At 42.0% G+C, this 9,332-nt stretch overlaps 1 long non-coding RNA gene across 1 annotated transcript; it reads right to left on the reverse strand.

The window, feature by feature from the left end:
• Positions 1–45: 45 nt before the first annotated feature.
• On the reverse strand, positions 46–5,434 carry LOC119149778. The gene is made up of 2 exons (XR_005104864.1): positions 5,015–5,434; positions 46–2,838 (listed from the first exon to the last, which is right to left on the reverse strand). It is a non-coding gene; the product is annotated as an uncharacterized LOC119149778 (long non-coding RNA).
• Positions 5,435–9,332: the final 3,898 nt, after the last annotated feature.

Raw genomic sequence — 9,332 nt, forward strand, 5'->3', positions numbered from 1 at the left:
TTGGTGTGGTTTTGTATGTTTTGGAATGTATTGAAAAACCGTGCCTTTTTTCTTCTGCTTGTCTCTTTGGCAGCTATTACTCTGCCCTTTAGCATAATTATGGTAAAGGTGTACACACTTTATCGTAAACACAGCAAGCTTGTTCATCTTAGTTACATTTTTAATAGTTTATCTTTTCTTGTTAGTTTTCTCAGGGTTATCAGCCAAAGTGTCACATGAGAAATAGGCAGTTTGTTGTTTTCACCTGTCTTCCGCGTCCTAGATGGAAGCTGCTGGGCAGCTTTGCTGTCCTTATGTGATAGCTGAGCTGTAACTGTGGCTGTGCAAATACTACATGTGACGTTCTTGCTGTGCTGGTTTGATAAAACTTGTGTGAAAAAGAAAGAGCTTTACAAGTTTGGGATCTTTTGTTAAAGCACAAACATATTTATCTTTGATGTATTACCTTAATTTTTTCATCATTAGGTAAAATTGCATGGCTCTCTTCTAAGCCGTTTTCTCCAATCCATAACAATGTGTTTGAGAAATTGATCATTCCATAAGCTACTTCAGATTTGTATTTCTCAACATATCTTTCTGAAGTACAAAGCCCTATGCTTTTGACTGAAAGCCATGCTTGGTAATAGCTGTAGAAAAATTGTACTGATGAGCGTGCTGTCTGTTAGGAACTTGTAAAAGACTGTAAGTTCATAGACTACAGGCATGCTGTCTTTTTAAAAGACTATAAATTGTATTTTCCTAATTTGGAAGCTAGTTTTGGTCCTTAATTTGGTTTTTAATAGCTGATTTTCTTAGCAGTAGTGTAGACCATCTAACATCCTGTTAGATGCAAAAAGTGAGACAGTTTGCCCCTTGTATGAAGAGGAAGCTCGGGCAGGTGAGGGCTGCTGCACCTTCTGACAACTTTAGAGAGCCGCAGGGTCCTCGAGTGTAGGAAATGGATCAGTGGGGAAAGCCCAGGTGCATTTATTCACCCTTTGCAGGGTTTTTTGTCTCTGCTGTCTAGAGGTGGAACCTGAAGTGCCTGATGTCCCGCATCTGGGGCTGTTTCTGCAAATACCCTTTTATTCTTAGTTTTTGTACTGGTGAAATACAGCTGCGTGGTGGACAAAATGTGTTAGGTGTGAGGCAGGGATAAATTCTGGATATAATGTAAGGATAATTAGGGTATGCTTTTTCATACTAAACCCTTTCAAGTTACATTGTTAGGAAGGATTAAAACTTGCTCAGTTTCTAATAAATACTTCGTACTATTCAAAGTGGTGCCATTTTGGTGTGAACTCTGAGCGGAAAGTGGAAATGCTCCCTTGGTTTTTCATGGCAGAAATGAACCACTCTGATCTCTGTATGAGAAGATAGAATGAAGCGAAATTAACAGCTGAATTCACCTCATCTCTTTCAGAGAAGTTTCAACCTTGCTGTGAAGCTAAAGGCTGGTGGCTAATGTTATTTCAGATGTATGGCATGTACAACTGCACCTCTGCATGGTAGGCAATTGCTGCATTCCAACTATCTGATTTTACTCAAGGTGAGTGGAGATAGGAGGGCTAAATATAACCTTTCTAGTGACATGGTCTTATTTCAGAGTCTTTCAGAATGTAAGGAAATTTGTCAGGTGCTGCAAAGTAGTTGTGTACATGGGGAACAGAACATGCGGTGCTCAGAGGGCAGCTGATGAAAGGGGCTTGCCTTGCCTCGATTGCCTCTTGCTTCCAGAGTTCATCAGGTTCTGAAAACATAAACACAGCCCCAGGGTCTGCATGGCACGGGCAAGCCATACCTGGCATGTTCACCCCTTTCCTCCGGCTTTCATCTTGCCTCCCAATGCACTGGAGATAGCTTTATTTATGGGCTGAGTGTAGTAATAAATGTGGTTTTAAGAAAATCCCTGTGGGCAAAGCGTGTCTCCCAAGGCTGTACCTGTGTGGTAAAATGGAGGTGGAGTTGCAAATCGGCAGTCAAGCTTCTGCTGTCTTTAGCTGGCAGGATGGCAGTGGCAGGGAGGGTACGATTTGTGCCTTCTGGGGATCCTCAGTTTGTATGCTGATGTTGCCCATCTGTGCTGCTGACGTGCATTACTACTGTGAACTAGGCTTCTGTCATTACGGGTATCTAACAATATACATAGAATTTATAGTCTGCCTGCACTATAAGTTTACTTGGCATTTTTAAGTGTGGTGTAATAAAAAAAGACAAGTAGATATTGTTGGATGGCATGACGTGCTAGGTGCTTGGGATTTCTATGTTTTTGGGAATCCGTCCTGGGTACATATAATCACAGCCTTAGCGCTGTGCTAGTATAATGTGGCTGTGCGCTGAGAGCAGTAAGCGGTGTGTCTTTGAAAAGAGCATATGAACTCCTTTCTGTTTCCTGGATTTTGTGTGTTTGAGTTTATCTTTCCCTCCCCCACTTGCTCGGTTGCAGCTGGGGAGGGTTAGCAAAGAGCATGAAGGAAGGACATCGCAGACATACCCGGTATTGTGCTGACTGCAGCATCCCCCAGCCAGGGGAGAGAAGGCTGACGGTTGCTTATCCCAGACGCTATCAAATGTAAGGGGGGTGGGGAGCGTACAGAGGCTAGAGCAGAACTGTGTTGGAGACATTTTCATTATTGAAGAGAAGGAAGTAGAAAATGTTAGCTGTGTGTAATATATGTAACGCAGCCATGCATAATACATATTAACGTGTGTTACATGTGGTGCAGATGGTTCTCCCCATTGCAATTTATCTCCTCCTTTTGGACTTTGCTAAAGTGCCTCCAGCAGTGCTGACACATCCCAGATGCAGTCCAGAGACACAGCTGAGAAACAGGTCAGTCGTATCAGAAGTCAGGTTTCCTAAAAACATACAAGGAAAGAGACATGAGGCTCCTGAACGTGAAGCCTGTGTAGGATTGCCTTCCTAAACGGATGAATGTTCAAAGTTAACAATACGGCTATGCTGTACAGGAGGAAGAGCTTTGCTGTCATGCATTTATGCAGAAGAGAGGAGGAACTGGTGAAGATGCTTTGGGAAGACATAGGGTTTCTGGGGGACCTACCTGATAAGGTTGGGAATTGATTATCTTGGAGATCATGGTAGGCAGGAGGGATCTAAGTGCTGTGTGGGGGGAAAAAAATGAACGTGGGTGTTGGGAGAGGAAAAAATTATAGGTCATCTGGGATTAAGTCCTATCCTAAACAACATGGGAATCATGTACTCAGAGCAGTGAACACAGTAAATGTATGCCGATCAAGAAAGTTGGAAGGTGTCTGTTCCTCATTCATTCTTGTTTTCTTTGTCTTCCCATCGTGTTCTGTCTACTTGATCTTTTTTTCCTGCTTCGTTAAGATAAACACAAAGTAATTCAGGGGAAGTAGTTTTGAGCAGAATTCAACAGAAAGCATGTGTGGTTAATGATGTTTCCACAAAGTTCTCATTATGTTCCCTGTTTCCCCCTTGATAATCCCATAATTCTTCCTGTGATGCAACACAATACCTCTAAAATCTGGATTTCTCTCTCTGTCCATGACACTGAAGTACACCCATATAGGGTCCACTTTCTGCTTTGATTGCTGCAGTCTTTTTCTCTTGACTTCCTTCACTCTCACAGCCTCCAAACCAGACACGGCTGCAGTGACCTGTTTCCTACTGTTTGTCCAGATCATCTCTGTACTGTCAAGAAGTTGAATTTCTTGTCCTTTATTGCTCATGGTGATTGTGACATTAATCTCTTCTTTCTGCTCTACTAGTAGTTGCGATATTGGTGTCCCTCAGCTTTCTTGGTTATCTTCTGTACTGTGCACTGGCCATTATTTGCTTAATTCTCTGTTCAGTCGATCATAACCATCCAGGCACTTACTGAGGGCATCTGGGCAAAGTGAAGCAATGGATCAAGAGCCATGTTCAGCATCAGGAGTCAAACTCCAAAGCCAGAGGTCAGGAGCCAGAATCAAGAGAGGGGATGGGATGAAAAGCTGTCCTGTCAACCACAGTATGAAGCATGTTGGCCAGGCAGGGAAATCTGCAGGAAGGGCCTAACCAGGCCCATTTCTCCAGTTGTTACAGGAGGGGGAGAATGTGGGCAAGAGCACTGACCAGCTGGTGCTAGTGGAAGGGATGCCATGCAGGAGGATTTCTAATGCTGCTTTATGCTCTGAAATTATTGCAACAGCGACTTATCTATGCTAGCCATAGATAGGCACGCTGGGACCCAACATCATCTGTTGCCAAAAGATAATTTAAAAGCCTTTTCCTTCCCTGCCTCATAAAGACATACTCCTTTTACTGGGTAGGGGTTTCTGTTTTCCTAATCCAAAAAAGTCCATGAGTAGTTACTCTTTTCAGTTGTGCTTGCAAGTTGCTAACATTTTTCTCCAGTGGAAATTGAATACCTTGGCTCAGAAGCTGCTCTCTCCTTTGTAGGAAGGTGAAGAAGGAAACACAGAAGTGAGGTAGAAGAAAAGACTCATGCAAAACATCTCCTTTCTCTCCTGATGCGTCATGCTTTTGCATGTGACAGAAACTAGTCCCAGTGCAGCAAAGAAATGTCAAGTATTTAGCAGTATAAATTCACATCAAACGTCTCTAAGCGAAGTTGAGCTCTCCTGGTTCTCGTGAGCAAAGAGCTGTTTGGCACGCATTGCTGCCAAGAGACAGGCAGCTGCAGCTGCTGTATCAGGAAGTTCGTATTGGGCTGGTTTGCTGCAAAAAGTGCAATGCAGAACTTGCATTAACCTCTCATTGCAGCCATTTAATTTTTTTAATTGAAACCAGATTATTATGAAGAATTAATGAGACTCTCCCAAGTGCACATACAGCATCCCAATAAACAGTAATAAGCTTTAAATTCATAAGAGGTGACAGATCTCTGCTCCTGTTGGCTTACTTTGCACACAGGAATAATTCATTGCTCGTTAGGGTTATTTGAATAAAATATTAGGCAGGCTTTCTTTTTATGGCATGAAAAGAAGTTTGTAGGCACTCTTCCCACCCCCCACCCCTTTTTTTTTTTTCTTTCTTCTCTGAGCATACCTGAGATACCTAAGGGCTTGTAGGATATTGCAGGCAAACAGCTGTTAACTCAAGTGTGCTCAGTAGTTGATGAGTGAGGGATTTCTGTTTGTGTTCCAGATGCTGGTCTCTTCAGGGCTGTACCGAAAGCTCACTTGAAGAAAGATTTGGAGATCTGGTAACTGCTGAGTATTTCCTTCTTGCTTTCTTTCCAGAGAGAGGATACCCACCCTTCCTGCCATTAGCCTTCTCCAGTTTCTCAAAGTCAGCAGGTCATACGTAATGATATATCTTAAACAAAACCCCAACAAACCCACAAACCCAGCACTTTATAGGTAACGCCTTGTGGGGAGTTCCGCAGCAGTGCTGACGTAAGTGTTGTGAAGGTGCAGCTGTTTATGGGGCTGGCAACCAGATCAGGGAATTGAACTGGCTTTGACAGTTGAGGGATGGGGGGGGAACGGGGGAGGGGGGGCTCTTTGAAGCTAGATCAGTTCCTCGATGTGGCTCGCAGCACAGCTGGGTGGTGCACTGCTGCACTGGGGAGGAAGCACAGGCTGGGAGTGGGATGGGAGACGTGAGGGAACTCCTGCCACTTGTATTGCCACTTACAGTGATATCTGTAAGATGGTGACCGAGTTTGAGAATTATTGTGGTTCTGAGTCTTTTCTTAAGGAAACCAGAGTTTTGGGACCTACGTTTGCCAGTAAGCCTCATCACAGCTTTCCTTGTGAAGATCGCTTTTAACGCCACTTTACAGATGTGACAGCAAAGGTTAACTGACTTTCAGAAAGGATTTGTTTTGGGAACAAAGGTAAAATGTGAAATGTCTGAGTTCCCCGTGTGTATGGTCTCTGTTGGTGGCTTTCGTGTGGTTTCCTGTGGCCGGAGTCTGTGCTGTCTGTGCTGTGGTAGAGCTGGAGCAGCTGTCAACAGCGCTTGGCCAGAAGGAAGTTGACTTTAGTGGAATCACTCACAATTTGCCATTTTCTTTGCAAAGAAAACCTCTCAGAAATATTGACATTTTTCAACAAAGACCAGCACCACCCAGCCCTGGTCAGCAGTAAGACACTAGTTCATCTGTGTGCCTTTTAGCAAAACACAAGGAAACCGGTTCAGATCTGTTTTAAGGCAACCTTCAAAATAATATTCAGGAAACTTCTTCTTTCCACCAGGAGTAACCTTCTGACAAAACTCCTTATGTGGCTTTTGGTTTAGCTGGAAGGATTTTCTCTGCTATGAAGATTTTTCAACGTACTTCTTTTCTGTCTGATACTATGGAGCTATGGCAATGAGCAAGACTTTTTGAGATGCATTGAACAGTTTTGTTCAATGAACTTAAATAAAAGATTAAATTGTGCGTGTTCTAGTCTGAGCATGATCAGAAGTACTGCATGGTGGTACGTTATGTTTGGAAAGCTAACACTGCATCTAAGTATGAGCCTCAAACCTTTTGAAGACAGATTTAGTTATTTCCTCCAGTTAGGAAAAATATTTTAAATTTAATTTAAATTCCATTAGACCTTGTTCCTGTGTTCAGGAGGTAATAGCTGATTAGGTTCTCAGTTACTTTCCATTTCTGGAAGGAAATCTATTTTGTGGCTTATGGGGTAAAGTGACTGAAGAGTTTAAGTGCGTATAGACATAGCTGTCCCTGTTAAGGAAAAAATATAGTTGAAGGAATATTATGAAAAAGTGAAAGGTGAAAGCTTTTTCAGCATGTGGCCTGCACGGGGCACAATAAATCTACCCTAAAGATGGTCTCATGCATGAGATTCTGTCAAAGGTAAATCTTGTTCATTTAGAGGCTCATGCTCGTGGCAGGAGATTTATGCTACCTGACTGGTATGCCTGGAGGAAAAGATGTATTAAATGCTAGCAGAAAAGAAGGAAAAAAACTTGTCAAAATTTGTGGTTTATTAAAATGGTGCCAACATTTGGTCAGAGCCAGCCACGCTAGACTTGTAATCGATTCTGGGAGCTGAGTTTACAGGAAAATTTTGTTCTTCTATTAAAAAGAACAGGATGAACTTTTCAACCTAGTAGGTACAGAGCCTGCTTTCCATGGGCCTAACTCTGTCAGCAAAACAAATGACTCTTAAGAAAGAACAGGCAAACTATTACGATAAAGCATTATGGGAGGTGTTTTTTCACAGCGAAATCCAGATAACTGAAGTCAGAAACCTGCCCTTCTAAGTCTCCTCTTGGACAGTGAACTAGACATCTGACTTGGAAGATAGGAAAAGGAGAGAGAAAAACTTATAGGATACTTATTTGTATCTGCAAAAACAATTTTGAAACCCATATGAAAAGTGTTTTTTGCTGGGGAGAAAGAATCATCCATTATAAAACAACAGTTGGAGCAAGGTCTTTAAGACCTTTTCCCGTATGTCATGCAGAGAAAGCTGTTGTTGTCACCCCCCCTCCACGTAGCTGCGTGGGTCCCTGCAAATGCATCGCAGTGTGCAGTGACATATCATTCCTACCTAAGGATCATGAATCATGTTCCATTTGTAAAAGGCCTTAGGTCCCATTAATGCTTAAAAAAACCCCAAACAAACACACCACAGCTTCCCAGCTTTATACTTGCTTAATACAGTCTGCTTTATAGCAGATTTGTTGGAGAGGTTGGTCATGATTCTTGTTCTGTTCTTGTCCAAATCACAGTCCAACTTTCATGAAGAACAAGTTCTGAATGCTTACAATTATTTATTTATTGTAAGGGATTAAGACCCAAGTTCCTTTGGGAAGGATCCCAGAACCCTGTTAGGCACAGTAAAAATTACAATGCAAAGAAGTCGTCCTCACTAAGGTACTGAACTGGTACACGGCTCTTCAGAGACTGAACGTGGCTTTCCTGCATTGCGGTAGCTTCTCCTTAAAAAAACAAGACACCTTCGGACCTTATCCTTCAAGGACTGCTGTTCACTTGCAATCACACATTGCAGAAGAGTGTTGAACACAGTCTGTCCTGGAGAACCCTGTTTCTTATTTCCCTATTGCATTAAGGGAAACCCTTAATGAGAACAAGCATTCCTGTTTCTTTGTTTGGAGAATAGTTATTCCTCTTTAGTATTTTGTGCTTGCCAAGAAGTACTTTTGCGATTAAAGTAGCTTGTTGTTTTAGATCGATAGTCTGGGTGTGGGATACAAGAGCTGCTGGATCCAGCTTCCATGGACCAGAAAATCTGAGTCAGTTTACTGCCACCCTAGCTTCCTGCTGAGGGAGAGGTGGGATTGCTGAGGATTAGCAGTTGTATGAATAAAGAAAGATACGTAAAAGATGAATGTTTTTAAGTGACATGAACCTTCCTTTTCCAGCCACGCAGACGCTGGCGTTTCATAGTCAGTCTATTACAAGGAACAAGCTATTAGGAAAATGGAATTTCTTGGAATTGCAACATTTGCAAACCTTGTGTTGTTCCAAATTAGAATGAAAAGTCAAAACCTCCCATTGAATGAAAACTCTGGGGATAGGAGAAAGTTGATTTGTGACTATGGAAGCATTTCATACCTTTATATTCGGTACAGCGCACTGATAATGCGAATATCAAAGCTAACACTTCGTAAGTTGAAGAAAAAGAAATTCAGTTAAGTGGAGGCACAGTACTTTGACATTTTTACTTTTACCCATTTTGAATTTTCATGCACGTCACAAGACAAAGAACAACCACACTCAATTCTAATCAAGAGGTCTTTTCATCTGAGGGGACGTGAGTTAGAGAGTTCCTCTCCTAAAGGTAAGACTCACACCTTACATGCCGAGTGAGTTTTCAGTGTGATTTCCCCAAATACAGGTAAATAAACTGCAGTGTCTGTGGTAGAGGGGACTGCATTTGTGCTTTACTCTGAAAGTTTTAAAATGAGCATTGTGTCCCGTTCCAGGTGCTTTGGGAAGGAGTATGAGAACAGGGAGATACTCAACAGAGCTTTATTTCAATACCTCTCCTGTAATTCCCTAGTGTAATGAAACCTGCAGTTCATAGAGTTCTTGAGCTGGAGATAATCTCCTGTTTGTTGTGTTTCATTGTTACTGCATCTTTCTTTTATGACTCTTCCTATGTCCCTTTATTTTAAGTATGTCATTTTGGCATCTTAAACACTTTGTATTGGTTAGTTTTAATTATTTAGTTTTGTTGAGTAATATAGTCATTATTGGGCTAAACTTAAGGCCTGATCATATCTTGGATCTCCCTTAGGTCTCTTATTTGAGAGTTAACAGTTAAATGTTTCCCTTCACCTGTTTCATGCCAGTCATGATTTTACAGGCCTTGGTTTCCCTACTGATTTCTTTGCCAAGCTGAAGTCTTCATAAATTTAAATGCTTTTCACACAGAAG

The sequence above is a fragment of the Falco rusticolus genome, chromosome 6 (assembly GCF_015220075.1).
Source record: "Falco rusticolus isolate bFalRus1 chromosome 6, bFalRus1.pri, whole genome shotgun sequence".
NCBI lineage: Eukaryota > Metazoa > Chordata > Aves > Falconiformes > Falconidae > Falco > Falco rusticolus.